The sequence below is a fragment of the Heterocephalus glaber genome, unplaced genomic scaffold (genome assembly GCF_053883595.1).
Source record: "Heterocephalus glaber isolate CG9 unplaced genomic scaffold, H.glaber_assembly_v1.0 deba00001463, whole genome shotgun sequence".
Lineage (NCBI taxonomy): Eukaryota > Metazoa > Chordata > Mammalia > Rodentia > Bathyergidae > Heterocephalus > Heterocephalus glaber.
In genome coordinates, this window is record NW_028258310.1 from 2,778,370 (window position 1) to 2,793,287 (window position 14,918).

Consider the following 14,918-nt stretch of genomic DNA (forward strand, 5'->3'; position numbering starts at 1 on the left):
CTGCAATATAATTCACTGTTTTGGTAGAACAAGTCTAACTCAGAAACAAAACTGCTGCTGCCTGAGCCTTGCTGGCTTGCTGGCTCATCTATTTGGTTACACTTCAGTCAGCTGACATCTTACAACTGCATCTGCTACTTAAAAAATAAAGGCATTCTTTCCTTTAGCAGACATTATATAGCTTTGCTATCGTATTTGGCATACTGCATAAAGACTCATTGAAAGTAATATTTCTGTACATTAAGTAAACAACTAATCTTGATTCTTGTTTTTAGTTGTAGTTTTAATTTTTCATGCAATAAGGAATACAAACTTCTACAGAGTCAGTTATTTCCAATACCAAGAGCTTTGTTGTCTTCAGACTTTCAAAGTCCTTGGTTAATGTAAAACAAATCTGCAAACATAAAAGTGGGGCAGGGGATATTATTCATAAGGAGCATTCAGGTATGTCAAGTTTTCACCCCGAGAGAATTTTTACAGTCAAGTTATAGCCTTCTTAAACAGGTTTATAATAGGAAACACCAGCAGGCAAACAGTAGTGAGTTTAGAAATTTCCTTTAATAGCAGGATAAGCCCCAAGTATTTCTTCTTGGGCAGTATTTGCAATACCAAAATGTGTCCCTCCTTTTCTCAGCCAAGCACCTTCTAAATAATTTCTATTACAAGTGGAGATCTGTGACAGAAGAGCAGCCTGAGCTGCCTGGAGTATTTCTTCAGGTTTCTGCAGTAATCTGTGCCCTTCACATCAGTCACCCTCAACATGAAAGAGACTGGATTTACCTTCTGCCACCTGTTCACCTCTGTGCTGTTAGGAAACAGAAGCTCATATTCAGTGTTGAGCCCGATCCTCAGAGTCTGCTTTTCCTTGGGGGAGAGAAGCCCTTCTACTTTCCCTCCTTGACTTTGCCTGTCTTTGACTTTGGCTGTCTCTGTTTTAACACACATCTCAGGTGTACATGTCCATCTTTCCCACCAGATTCTAAGCTATTATAAACAAAAACATTATTCCCTACAGCACCTAGCACAGGGCTTCACATACAGGCAGTGCTCAACGCTATGGGTGAGAATAAAGTCTGTAAGTGCAAGGCTCTGTGATACTAGCTTTTGGCAACACAGACTTGAGCCATACTGAAACTGGCTGACCTACAACTTTTGAATGTAGGATGGGAACATTTGAAAGAGAATCTTAAAACAGAGACAAAAGTGGTAGAAAAGGAATACTGACCTGAGACTGAAGCCAGAGGAGTGGACAGTAAGAACAGAAAATGTGAGCCAATGTGGGGGTGTGGAGGCTGTAGTGCAGGCAGTTCAGTGACAGAGTACATTCCTAGTTTGTGCAAGACCCAGGTTTCTATCCCCAACACCCCCAAATATCCTGGGGGCAAATCCTGATGTTAGTGCAGAACTTTGGAGGCTAAATCTTGTGACCGCTGCAAGTTGGTGAAGCTAAGTCTAGGAAATATGATGAGCATGGATCATCCAAAGAAACTAAAGAGTTCTCAGGTCAGCAGTATCTTACTCAAAGTTCCAAAGAGAAGAAAACTCTCTCTGAAAGAAAAAGTTGCCAATTTAGACTCACATGATTGTAGAGCTTCACTTTAATCAAATAAGAGGTCACAAAAACAGCAACCACAAAAATCACCTAACACAAAGGGAAAAAAGCAGCTATAGTGCATTGAGCAGGAACAAAAGTCCATGGATTTAGCATCATGATGATTTCAATATTGGAAAAATTCTAAATAGAGAATATAAACTACATGAGTATTTCTTTAAAATATGTGATACATAAAAATTGTACATATTAATGGAGTAAAAAGTGATACCTTGATAAGTGTAGACATGGTATAATGTTTAACTGAGATTAAGTATATCTATCTCATTTATTATTTCTTAATAGTAGAAATTTTCCAAAGTCCTTTCTTCGAGCATTTTGAAATGTACATCATTGTTACTGTTGTCTCCCTACCTTGCAATACCACTCCTGAACTTCTCACTCCTATGTAACCGTAGCATAGTCTCATTGACCAACCCTTCTCCATCTCATCCTCTGTCTTAGTTACTTTCTCATCACTGAGACACAATACCCAACACTCACCTTTAAAAGAAGAAAGGTTTATTTTAGCCCAGAATTTGTGGAGGTTTCAGTCCATGGTTGGCTGGCTCCAAGGCAGAGCAGCATGGCAGAGAGGCCTGGCAGAGGAGAGTTGCTCAAGACATGGCAGACAGGAAGCAGAGAGAGAAGCAAGGGACAGATAAACCCTTTCAGGCCACACCCCCAGTGACACACCTCTTCCAGTCAGATCCCATCTTACAGCAAGTAAGCTATAAACTCATTAGCAAAATAATCCACTGATGATTTTCATTCCCCCATGATCCAATCACCTCCCCCAAACCCCACCTATGAGTGCATGAGGCTTTGGATGAAGGACATCTAGATATAAACCATAATAAGCTCCCTGTACAATATATAATTTTTTTAAATGATGAAGCAATGGAAGATTTTACAAAACTGTCAGGGCAGGGTATCTTGAGAATTCTTTGCTTACTCCTAAGAGCTGGTCTTACTATACCTTTTTAACTCAAAAAGCCACCAGAAAACCATTGAGTTTCCCTTGATCTATCACCTAAACTTAGGTGATCTAACCCTTCTGGTCATTCCTTTCCCTGAAGTTTGCACACTTAAACAGCTGCCTTCACCTGTGCACATTTCTGCCAAGCACACATTTGTTTGACTAAAAGGATGTTCAGGTGAAAGAGTCTGCACAACAGTAGCTTTTTCTGTCATTGCCACAGTTTTACCTTAAATATCTGGAAACAAACATAAACTTTGTAAATTGTATCATGAACACTTGATTATTGTATTCCTTTCATGTCCACATTGTTTCAAATGCCAGGCCAAATATTGGTAATTTGATTCATATTAGCAAATTCTATGTTGTTACTTGAGCAGAGTCTGTAAGGACCAAAACTTCACCTCTTTGACTTGTGAGGACAGTTTAAATTCCACACAAAAAGATCCAGTCTTTCTGGAAGGCAGTTCTGTCTTCCACAGTTTCCTATTAAATTGCAAATACCCTTTACAAAGCAATCACCTCCAGACAGCAATTTAGTATGATGAGCTCCCAACTGGGCTCAGGTCCATGGTTTGTAGGAATCTGATTCAAAATAGGGCCACCAGTGGAGGGAAGGAGATAGGATGAAGATGTTCTTGGATAGAGAAGAAGAGAGGTGTATATTCAGCTAGAGTAGAGAGTGACCAAGGACACTGTGGGGGAGTAAGGAGATTAAGCACAACCAGACTCCTCTCGTTTCACAAAGGATGGGTAATACCTTTTTTGCTCACAGTGGCAGAACAGGACAATGTTACGGCAAGACACTCGGAGACACAAGTCACAGGTCACCAACTCAGCTAGCTTCCACACCATGATTGTTGAGCGCCCATAAAAAGTGTGTTATAGCAGAACAAAAGGTTTATTGTTCTGTATTATCATACACAGCATTTCTAGAATAATAAATTAGACTCTTCTGTGAGCTTAGAGAGGGAGCCATATGGAGGAGAAAGATTCCCCACTGATCCCTGAGACGTGTCTAGACTCCCTGAAGCAATTTAATGTACATCCTGAGACTCAAGCTGGGAGAAGTTTCAATGTTTATCTTTCCTAATTATAAAGGTAATGCATTTTTATTGTGAAAAATGGAAAAATTAAAAATGACAATAAAACACCATTACTTAGTCATTAAATAGGCAAAATTTAAAAGCCTATGAATATAAATGTTGCTTGAGATGCAGCAAAATAGAAAGTTTTATATACTTGCTAGAGTTTATTCCAAAACTACCTCTTTTATAAGACCTAGTACAGTTAAAAATGCATACGTGCTACAACCCAGCAACTTTACAACTAACTATGGCACCCTAAAAACTCATACATGGTGATACTATAAAATGTGTACAAAGATGTTTGTGTATCACAATAGCAGTCAAAATTAATGAACTGTATCTACATATATCAACATGGATAAGTACCAATAAATCCTGTATTTTCTAAAAAGCAAGTTTCAAAAGGGTATGTACAGTATAATAATATTAATAGTTATAATGTTAGCATAAAATATGCATATTGTTTAAAATACATACATGGGTGATAAAATACAAGACATACAAGAGAATATGATATATAGTATGCTAAATAAATTAACCTAGGCTGCTAGTGGCAAGAAACCTTAAATGATAGTGTCTTAAATACATTAGGATTTTATTTGTTTGTCAAAAGATGTATTGTAAGTCACATATGGTGGATATGACATCTCTGAACACCTGAAAAACTAGGGTTCGGGCCAGGGATTTAGCTCAGTGGTGCCACCACCTGCCTCGCAAGTGCAAGGTCCCGAGTTCGATCTCCGGTACCAAAAACAAACAAACAAAAAAACTAGGGTTCTTCTGTCTTGTAAGTCCACCCTCCCAAACCCATATCTTCTGCCTGGTGGCCCACAGCAGCTTCTGCCATGAGAGCCCCATCCCAGCCAGCACAAAAGAGAATGGAAAGGAAAGAGATTTTTCCCTTCCTTTGAGGAATCACCCCCAATACTGTACATAGCACTTCTTTCATTTCACTGGCCAGAACTCGGTCACATGATAATACAATATTTATTCCAAGCAAACATGTGTTAAACAAAATATCAGAGATTACTTCTGCAAAGAAGGGAAGAGGAAGAGACCGTGTGGGGTTGAGGTACTGACTGTAAGGCTGCATTTCTAGTGTCTTTTCAAGAGAGACTGATGTAAACATGGCATATTGTTAGCATCCATTTAATCTCTGTGATGGGTTCATATGTTTCAATTCCATGTTTTCCCGAACTTCTCAGTTTCTTTAGAATGTTCATAAGTTAATTTTTGTCTTAAAAACATGAATGGAGGAGAGGTGCAATTAATACATGATTGATATACATGCATGCATGTATGAAAATGTCATGCTGAATCCCATTAATAGGCACAATTAATATGTGTTCATTAAAAACACGGAAAATACAGGAAAACAGTAACTCATTAAAAGCACAGGCCATGGTCCTCCACCTACACTACCCAGAAGTGAAAATGAAAATTCCAGCATTAGTATTTTGGTGGCCAGGCTTTTAGTCTTTCTTCTATATGTGTTTTTCTACAACTGTGTCTTTATGTTAATATGTTAATATTTATGTTTTTGTAAACTCCATTTTGACTTGTTGTGTCATAAGCACTTTCCATAGCTTTAAAAACTTTACGACATGTTTAATGACTGCCAGGTAATCTATCATGAAGGTGTATCATAATTTATTTAGTCCTTCTTGAACATGATAATTTTAAGAAATTCTAAATGAACTTTATATTTACAGATTGTTTTTTCACAGTCCTGGAGATTGAATCTAAGGTCTTGTACATGCTAGACAAGTATTCTATCACTGACTACCCCAGCTCTTCTTAAAATAATATTTTGAGGAAGAGTCTTACAAAATTGCCCAGGCTAGGCTTAAAGTTACAATTCTCCTGCCTCTATCTCCTGAGCAGCTGTATGGATTTTCACTGTACACATTTTATCTTTTGTTACTTAGTCTCAAAATATTGCTCATTTTAAGCCAGAAATCATGATTGGTGTCCCCATTCATTTAGTTATAATTTATTTATTGTAGAAGCAGTATTTGGTCTTGCTCATCGATGCTTATTTCAGGTAGTATTGGTTCCACTTAGTCTTTGGACCAAATTTCTGAGAACAAGCTGAAATCCACTAGTAGCAGAAGTTCTTCCTGCACATTTTCCCGGTTCTTGTGGAACTTCCATTGATTTCAAGCCAGTCTTTCATCGATTTCATGTGTGATCTTTAGGTGAACCCACAAACATCAGAGTGAGGCACATCGGGAATGTGGGTAGCGTGGCCCTTGGGAATGGTAAGACCCTGTAGCACTCACTTCCTGCTTCTGCAAGTTCTGAGCTTCTGAACCAGAGCCTCCTGCCTGTTGACACCAGTGCCATACCTGAGAGTGCTGTGAAAGCAATATTTTGGTACATTCGTTTGTTCTTTTTTTTTTTTTTTTTTGGTACCAGAGATCAAACTCGGGACCTTGTGCTTGCAAGGCAAGCAGGGGAACCACTGAGCTAAATCCCCAGCCTGGTACATTTGATAATGGTGGCCAAGGTGTTCATTTTTTTCAAAACTTAAGTTCAGTTCTAAATATGAGAAGAAAGTTTCTCTTTCTCACATTTTCTCACTCTCATACGTTTTTACTAAACTTGCATTTAGGTAATACATAAACAATATGCACAGACAATGTATTAGCCAATGGATGGAGTTTTGTCATGCATGCATCCAAATATAATAGAAATATATTATTACTTTTTTCTTTGGTACTGGGGATCGAACTCGAGACCTTATGCTTGCGAGGCAGGCAGCGGAACCACTGAGCTAAATCCCAGGCCCTATAGTAGAAATATAATAGAAACCTGCCTACACACTGTCCCTAAGAACCAGAACTTGGTGACCTGTTTTCAATCGGATTAAAAAAGGATATCATTACTACAACTTCAGAAAGAACTAATCAAGAAAAATCTTCCCAGATAACTCCAAATTAATTCACTCATTCAACAAATATTTATTGAGCATCCCATGGGATTAATCTCTGGTTCTTCAAAATGCACAAATTCCACAAGAGCTGAGGATATGCAAGTAAACTATTAAGACAATGTAACCCCTGAGTAAAGCACCATGGCCATATCAGTTTGGACATGTACATGAGCGCATGTGTAAAACAAAGACCTGCCCCTTCCCTCTGATATGACACATAATTAATCAGGTCCACTAAGAGAAACATGCAGACACACTGGTTCTGCCCAGTAACTCCGCAGGAGCCAAGAGTCCTTCTAGAGCTTCCCTTCTCCTTCTACCTCTTTTCCTACATGTTCATAACTGCACCTCCATCCTCATCATCACCTTGCTCTGTGTGGATTCTAAGTGTTCCTTACCTCATTCTTGGAGGATTCATCTTCCAAGGAAGCTTCTGTGAGTTAGGTGGCAGCCTGGATCTTCTTGGCCTTATCACCACTACACCGCAGTACAGTGGCTTCTAAAAGGACTGTACAAGGGGAAGCACATAGAACAAATTGGACAAATTCAGCTCATACTTGAATTATCTTTAGCCAGGTTTTCAAAATGGACATGCTAAATGAAGCTCACTGTAAAGACTCAATAAATATTTGTTGAGTGAAGGGAAGAATAAATCAATTATGGTGCCTCTAGCTTCCCCTTAGCAGAGTGCTGAGCACATAGCTTTCAATAAATTGATTTCTTTCCATGCTGCAAAATTATGAATGTATCAACAGAATTTTTTAAACTAGGTGTTCTTTTTCTAATGCTTTAACCTTGATGGTTTTTACAAAATGTATATTCAATTAGATAGGGCATTTTTCTCACACATTTTCAGAATTGATAGTCAGGTCCATCTCCCAAATTGGAGATAATAGATGGAAAACTTTATTTAAAAGAATCTCTAGAGCCGGGGATTTAGCTCAGTGGTGCCTTGCCTGCCTAGCAAGTGCAAGGTCCTGAGTTTGATGCCTGGTACCAAAAAAAAAAAAAAATCTCTAGCTCAGCCTAAGAGTCCCAGAAGCCTCAGAGCAGGACACAGCCGCTGGGATCCATCTACCTGCAGAGTGCACCTGAGCCTGTCACCTGATGGGCGTTCTTTAGGCACACAGTGCAGCACATCACAAGGCACCCAGAGGATAAGATGTTTTCCAAATTGCACAAAAATCTACAATGAAATATTCTCTCTCTCTCCTTCCAAGTTGAACCGTATTCTCCAGATATCTGTATGTTAAGGTCCTAACCCCAGAACCTCAGAATGGAACTATTTGAAGGGAAGATCTCTAAAGAGATAACTACATTAAAATGAAGTCACTAGGGTAGTCATACTGGTCACCAGTCCAGAATGACCAATGGCTTTAAAAGGAAATTTGTACACAAATGTGCAGACACAATGGAAAACGGTAAAGGCACAGGGAAGGAAGGCCACCGACAAGCTAAAGAGAGAGGTCTCACCAGAAACCAACCCGGCTACCACCTTGACATCAGACTTTCCAGCCTCCAGCACCATGAACAAGTAACTGTCTATTGTTTGTTTTATTTATTTAGTTAGTTAGTTAGTTAGTTATTTTGGTACCGGGGATTGAACTAGGGTCCTTGAGCTTGCCCAGCAGGCAGCGAAACCACTGAGCTAAGTCCCTGGCTCCAAATAACTGTCTATTGTTTGAGCCACCCAGACTGTGGTTCTTTTCTTATGGCAGCTCTAGCAAATTCATACATCCCCCGTGGAAATTCTCCATAGGAGTTTCATGCATGCTACCTCGTTGTCAATATTATAAGCTGCTAGAGACCAGCCAAGAGGTTAAAAATGCTAATTAATGACTGGAAAACATGTGCCTCAGTCGGCTGAATTGCCCCATCCTTGTGAAGAGCACCACGGCAGAGCAGCTCTTCCCACCTGCCGGCTCCCTCCATCACACCAGGTTACCATTTTTGTGGTTTGTAGCAGAAGCTGCGATCTATAATTATCTTGCCTGTTGTCTGTCTTCCCTAGCAAGATTACAAGCTCCATGAGGACAGGGGCCCTATCTAACTTGTTCATAGCTGTATCTCTACTATCTAGCACAATTCTCAGCACAGTAATAGATATTTGTTGAATCAGTCTAATATGTTTTATTTTAAATCCCCTCAGTCAGTTCAAGCCCTATTTTAGCACAATAAATACAAAGATAAGCTATACTATCTTGTTTGCCTTTCATTATGCTGCTGTGATACCCAGAAAAGATACTTGGATTTGGCTTCTTTAAAGAAAGGTGCACTGAAAGCAGATACCTCGGCCATGTACAAGCCTGCCTGATGGCAGCAGCCGCTTGGTGCGATAAATGCTGGAGGCTGGGCAAGGGAGGTGAGCAGAATAGGAGACTTGTCAGAAGAATGATAGTGCATTCAAAGAAAGGTTAACAATGAAGCACGTGTTATAAATAATAAAGCATACCCACTGTGCACATAAAGTTGTAATTCGATCTCCGGCTTCTTCTGTCATTGATAAACCATTCACAGGCCTCTTGCTTCTGATACCACAAGTGGCTAACTCCTCTCAAGAGTATTCCTACTTCATTATGATGATACGGAATCAGTTCCACATTTGTCTGCCTATGTAAAAAAAAATAGCCAAGGAGAGCTATGACTGATGATCTGGACAACCCCAGATTTTGCTGAAAACCATGTTTAGCCAGTCATACTAATGACTGGAAATTGACATATCTGCACCAATCTTCTGATGGCCCCTTTCCTGTGCAGCAGGGGCTTTGTAAAAGAGATAATTGTAGCAGGTAAAATTTTTAGGTTCTAGATCATGCAAAGTCAATGAAACACAAAAATAAGTGAAAAGGGATAGATGTGTACATCATCTATCATTTCCTATTGGTGCAGTTTTCTTTATATACTACTGAACTCTGATCCCTGAGGGAAAAGCTACATTCTCCAGGTGGGCAAAGGGGACTGGAAAAGAGTTTGAGTGAAATAAACTTCAGCAGGCATCTAGGCAAGCCCAGCAGGCTGCTCTAAATTCCACTGAAGAGCTTTCAAATCCTCAGGGTAAAATGGCTATAACTGCAGAAATAGGTTCATAGTCCTCTCCATCTGATCAAGAGGATCCACCCAAATCCTCCTTTGAGAGTCAGTCTTGCTACTACTTGTTCCACTGTCACTCAGGATTTTTTAGCTGCAGTAAAGCCCACAGTGAGCCCCAGGCCTGGACCTGAGATTGGGCAGAAACCTGTATCACATCTCCAGAGACATGGAGAATAAACATGAGCTCATTCTTCCACCTACTCCTTGAATTCCAGTGCAACTCCTGGCCCCTCTCTCTTGCATGAATCTGATTTATTCCCTTTGGAGCAATAGGACATCTGTCCCAAAGTACTTAGCTAAATCAGAGGAAAAGAGTCCCAGCAGCCTAAAAGTAGCAAGGAGTACTGACTCTTTTCTCCCTGTCCTTCATGCCACTCTCTCCCCCTCCCCACAAGTCACTTTCACTGTGGACTTCTTGCCACTGAAATCAGGATGAATAACAGTACAGGGAAGAGGAGGATCAGAACTACAAAAGGAAAGAATGAAAGCAGAGAAAAAGAGACCAAAGAACATGATCTAGGGCCAAAATCCTAGACAGGTTATGTCAGGGACCCTGTGGAGCTCCGGATAACTCTGATGGTCTTGCAGCCAAGCCACACAGCTGTGTGGGCCAGGGTGTTCCACAATGAACAACCCCAATGGTCAGGGTCAAGCTGCTGTTCGTGCCACCACAGCAAGGAAGTTGGACTCACACTTGTATCTTGGAGTTTTCTACTTTTCAAGAACTTTCATGAAGAAACAAGTCTGGAAGTACATGCCAAACAACTGCAACATCCTCTGAAGGATGGTAGGAGAGGTAGAGGGAAGGACTTGGACTTTTTACTGCACATAGGACAATAGCAATTTTTATTTCTTTATGTGTTTTTCAAATTTTCTATAAAATAATGTAATTTTAATGTTTCAACAAATATTCTTTTTTTAAAAATATTTTCACAGGCATGATCAGATTTAATGTTCTCCACAGCCAGTGAAGTAAGCTGGGTGTGTGGAGCTCAGAATTCAGGGTCACCCAGATGTAGATATGAGCCCTTTTTTTCAGACCTACGAGATGTAGTAACTGAGTGACTTAACTTGTACCACACATAGGATATTAGAACACACTTTGTTAGGTTCTTAGCAGAATTGTTAGCTACAACATATTATAAAAATGAATAGCATCTGAGGGAGTATTTAGTAATGAATAATTATCATCATTGTTATTATTATCACAGATCTTAAGAGGTAAGCCCAGCTAACAGTCGGCTAAATCAAAACCAGAACCAAGTCCATTTTATAACCACCACATGGATAGAGTGGCCCACATCATCCCCCATGGACTTTCAGAGTGGAGCAGGGTAATAGCCCTCTTGAGAGTCAGCCTCAGAGGAAAGCCCTTGGAGGTCCATAGAGAGGGGCAAAGGTCTCTCCAGATGCATTCTGGTCCACCCCACAGGTGTTTTGGAACAAATAGTGTGCCGTAGTTGCTTTCCTCATCACTGGGAGATAATACCCAACACCCACAATATAAAGGAGGAAAAGTTTATTTTGACTCACAGTTTGAAGAAGTTTCAGTCCATAATGACCTGGCTCCAAGGCAGGACAGCACAGTGGAAGGGCCTAGGTGGAGGAAAAGCTACTCACCTCACGGTGTCCAGGAAACAAAGAGAGTCAAGGGAGGATCTGAAAAAAGAGATTAAACCTCCCAGGTCAGGTCTACAGTGATCACCTCTTGCAACCAGATCCTACCTCCTAACAGCAAGTCAGCTATAATGCCACATGATCCTATTGCCTTCCAAACACATTAGGCTTTGAGGAGACATCTAGATAGTAACCATAACATAATGCTATCAAAATAGTGTTTGAAAGAAATAGTATTACCTAGTGGGTGTGACTATACAGAAAGGTCTGAAGGAAAATGAATGTTGACGTGAACAGACCTAAAAGTGACTTCCCACTGAAGACTTTAAAAGAATTTTTAGTTGCTCAAAAAAAGAAAAAGTAGTATGACTAGTCTTCAAGTCTGGTCTCCAATTTTATTACTATAATTCCAAAATTTACTCATAGTTCACTGCACTTTAGGATCTCCTTCATTATTTTCCTTTTAGAGAGTGTGATTGATTGCTGATCTGTGATGTCACCATACCACTTAGATTGAGGTCTAAACTATGATCAAGTTTTTTAGTTAATTCTGTTTGGTCTTAGATTTTTGGTAACGGGGATCGAACTCAGGATCTTGCGCTTGCAAGGCAGGCTAAATCCCCTGCCCTGTTTGGTCTTAGAATAGTCTGCAAAGGGGATTCACACTGATCCTGCCTGAGACCAGACAGAAGATGAGGCACTGCCCACAGGAGTGGGAGCCATACTCACCCCTGGGGAGGGTGCACCACCTGGGGCTCTTGGTGAGGGCAGCCAGTGGTAACTCCTCATATGGTATTAAACAGTTCACAAAGCACATTGTGCTACAATGTTGCACACTATCCTTAGCACAATCCAATTAAAAAACCAAGCATTATTAGCCCTATTTTTCAGCTGAAGAAACCAGAGACTCCGCAAATTCATTATTTCCAAGCCTTAAGGCTAGTAAGGAAGCACATAGCTTGAACTCCAAACTTGGCACCTTTTCCACTACACCTCAGATGTTGTTTAGTCCCCAGATTCAAAGAAGTAAAGAACTTTCCATTTAAGGTTTCTCCACGCACCATCACCACCAACATACTCCCATCTCCCCCCATAAGACTGTACAAGCTCAAGTAACAGCACCTAACAGCAAAATCACCAGATGCCAGTTGGAGTTCTGACAATACTGACAAAGTCCTTGGCAGGCCCTTCTGTTTCTCTGATCAATGGCACTGCAGCCAGGAACAAGCTGTGCTGGCTCTGAGCTGATCTCTGCCGTGGAAATGCACACACAGTATACACCTTCGTTTGTATTCTGGGCACAGAGGATGAAATAATTCTGCATCATGTCCATTCTCATGCTGTTAAGGCATACGGTTGCTTTGCAAGCAAAACAGTAGATCTTTCATGTGCCAGTGACATTCCACAAAGTGCTTATAATTCAGCGTCAGCTTATCAGCCGTCCAATCTCCCACTCTGGGGAATGTGTCAACCATCAAAAGAAGCAGAGGAGGTGTGCTGCATCTTAATGGCTTTCATTTCATCAGACTCACTTTCTTAAGGGCATTTAATCAATGAGGACAAGTAGTAGGCAGATTTTTAAATAAATGTGTCACTTTAGGTTAATCCACAGCACAGTTGAATGTATTTGTTTATGCAACCCACAAATATATCTCTCTGTTGCTCAGCAGAATTGATAATCTGTAAATCAAAACATGTTACAAGTAGTTTTAAACTATCCCCCAAGGAACAGCTTTAGTTGACCTGCTGGAGTGCAGGATGACCAGGAGTTTCAGGTACAAGGGTGTTGAATGTCAAAGCTGCTCAGAATGCTTGAATGAAATGCCAGCTCCATTTACAACAAAGCTTTCTATTCATTCTTCCTTCCATTCTTTCATTAGCCAGGAGTATAATGTACTAAAAAAGAGTGTGTTCATCATGTCAAAGAGGCTCGCAAAAGATGGCAAGCTGCGAATGAAGGAAGACTGCAGAGATCTTCATTTTTTTCTTTGAATTACTACAAAATGCAGAAGGAAAAAAATTAGAAGCAGGCTGGAATGATACTGATAGGGCTTGTATTATTTTGCACTGACTATGTCAAGATACTGGCTTCTGTTTGTTCTCTGCTTTTTGCATCCTTAATATGTCCAGACAAACAGAAGGAGGTAATTCTGTAAACTCGGGTCTCACATCAAATAGAAACTTCTTTTGCCATCCGTTATCAGCTATCTGAACTGTCAAAATATGATTGTCACATCTGCTGGAAGTGTATTGGCCAGGTTGGGATGTGAATGTGCTGTTGTTATTTTAGATTGATTTTCTTAATGCTGGCCATAAGCGTGCCCATGTGCAGGCTGGCGAATCTTTTCAGTCCTTTTAACAAAGCTTGAACTGTGTTGACATTTGTCCCCAGGCAGTGGTTTCCATTCAGAATAGGACCTCTGCTGAGGCTTTTGGTGGGAGCACTTAAATAATCTCTTTCTTCTTTCTTTCTTTTTTTTTTTTAAACAGAGTGTGTTTACCAAATAAGATTGAGACTGTATGATCCTTTTGACACTGCAGCTAACAAAAGTTATTAATATTCCGTGGGCTTCAGAGCAAGAATCTATTTAATGGTTTGAAGAATCATTCAAATCCCAGGCACAGCCTTAACTGCAGCTTTTTATAGATAGAAAAGGATACCCAGATCTGTGTGTGTGACATTGCAGAGGACACTGGGGGTTGATAAAGGCTCACTGTATTATATCTCTTTCCTCATTTCTTTACAGGCAGCCAAAGGAGAAGCTGACTCTCTGGGACTTAGGAAAAGTCATTAAACTGCCAGTGCTTATGAATGAACATCAGAAAGAAAGATGGCTTTTTAAAAATTTTACCGAAAATAGTGACATTTAAATAATGATGTATAATTTCTTTTTAGGTTTAGTAAAGACTTTAGGTTTTCAGAATGTTCCTTCTGTCTCCTCAGATTGCCAGAGCCTCAGAGTTTCTGAGATATTTGAGGAGAAAAGCCCAGCCCTAAGTGCACCTATAAACATACATAATAACCAATTTACAGGACAGATGAGCTAGAATGGATATTCATGTGCCAGCTTGTAGTACAATTCAGTTTTCAATTCTCAGACAAATTAAATTCATTCTTGTGCATCCTAGTGGTAATGTACAATTAGTTTTCAGAAACTGTAATATATTTTCCTATCATATAGGAGCTTTTCGAAATTTCAAGGGTAACCTTTCCGGTCCCCTTAACAGTAATCTTAAGTGTGTATCTCCAAAGTTACATAAATCAAACCATTTGGTAAACCATGTTATAACCTTTTTAAACATATCTCCCTGTTAGCCCTAATATCATTATATCCCATTGTGATGAAAATGGACTTTCTGTATCCAGTGATAATGAAAATAGCCACTTTATGGAGTTTCTGCATACAATTATCCAGGCTTTTCTCAGACTCTGGAGAAATCTAAGCTAATTGCTTTGGGACTTTTCCTACATTTCCATAAATTCTTTGTTAATTTTTCATGAGTAACTGTTATTGCAGTCACCCTTAAAGTTCCCATTGTATTCAATAATGTAAAAAAGTCATTATAGAAACAAGCGATTTGCTAGTGTCCCTACCAGAGCTGGACTCCTTTTGATCC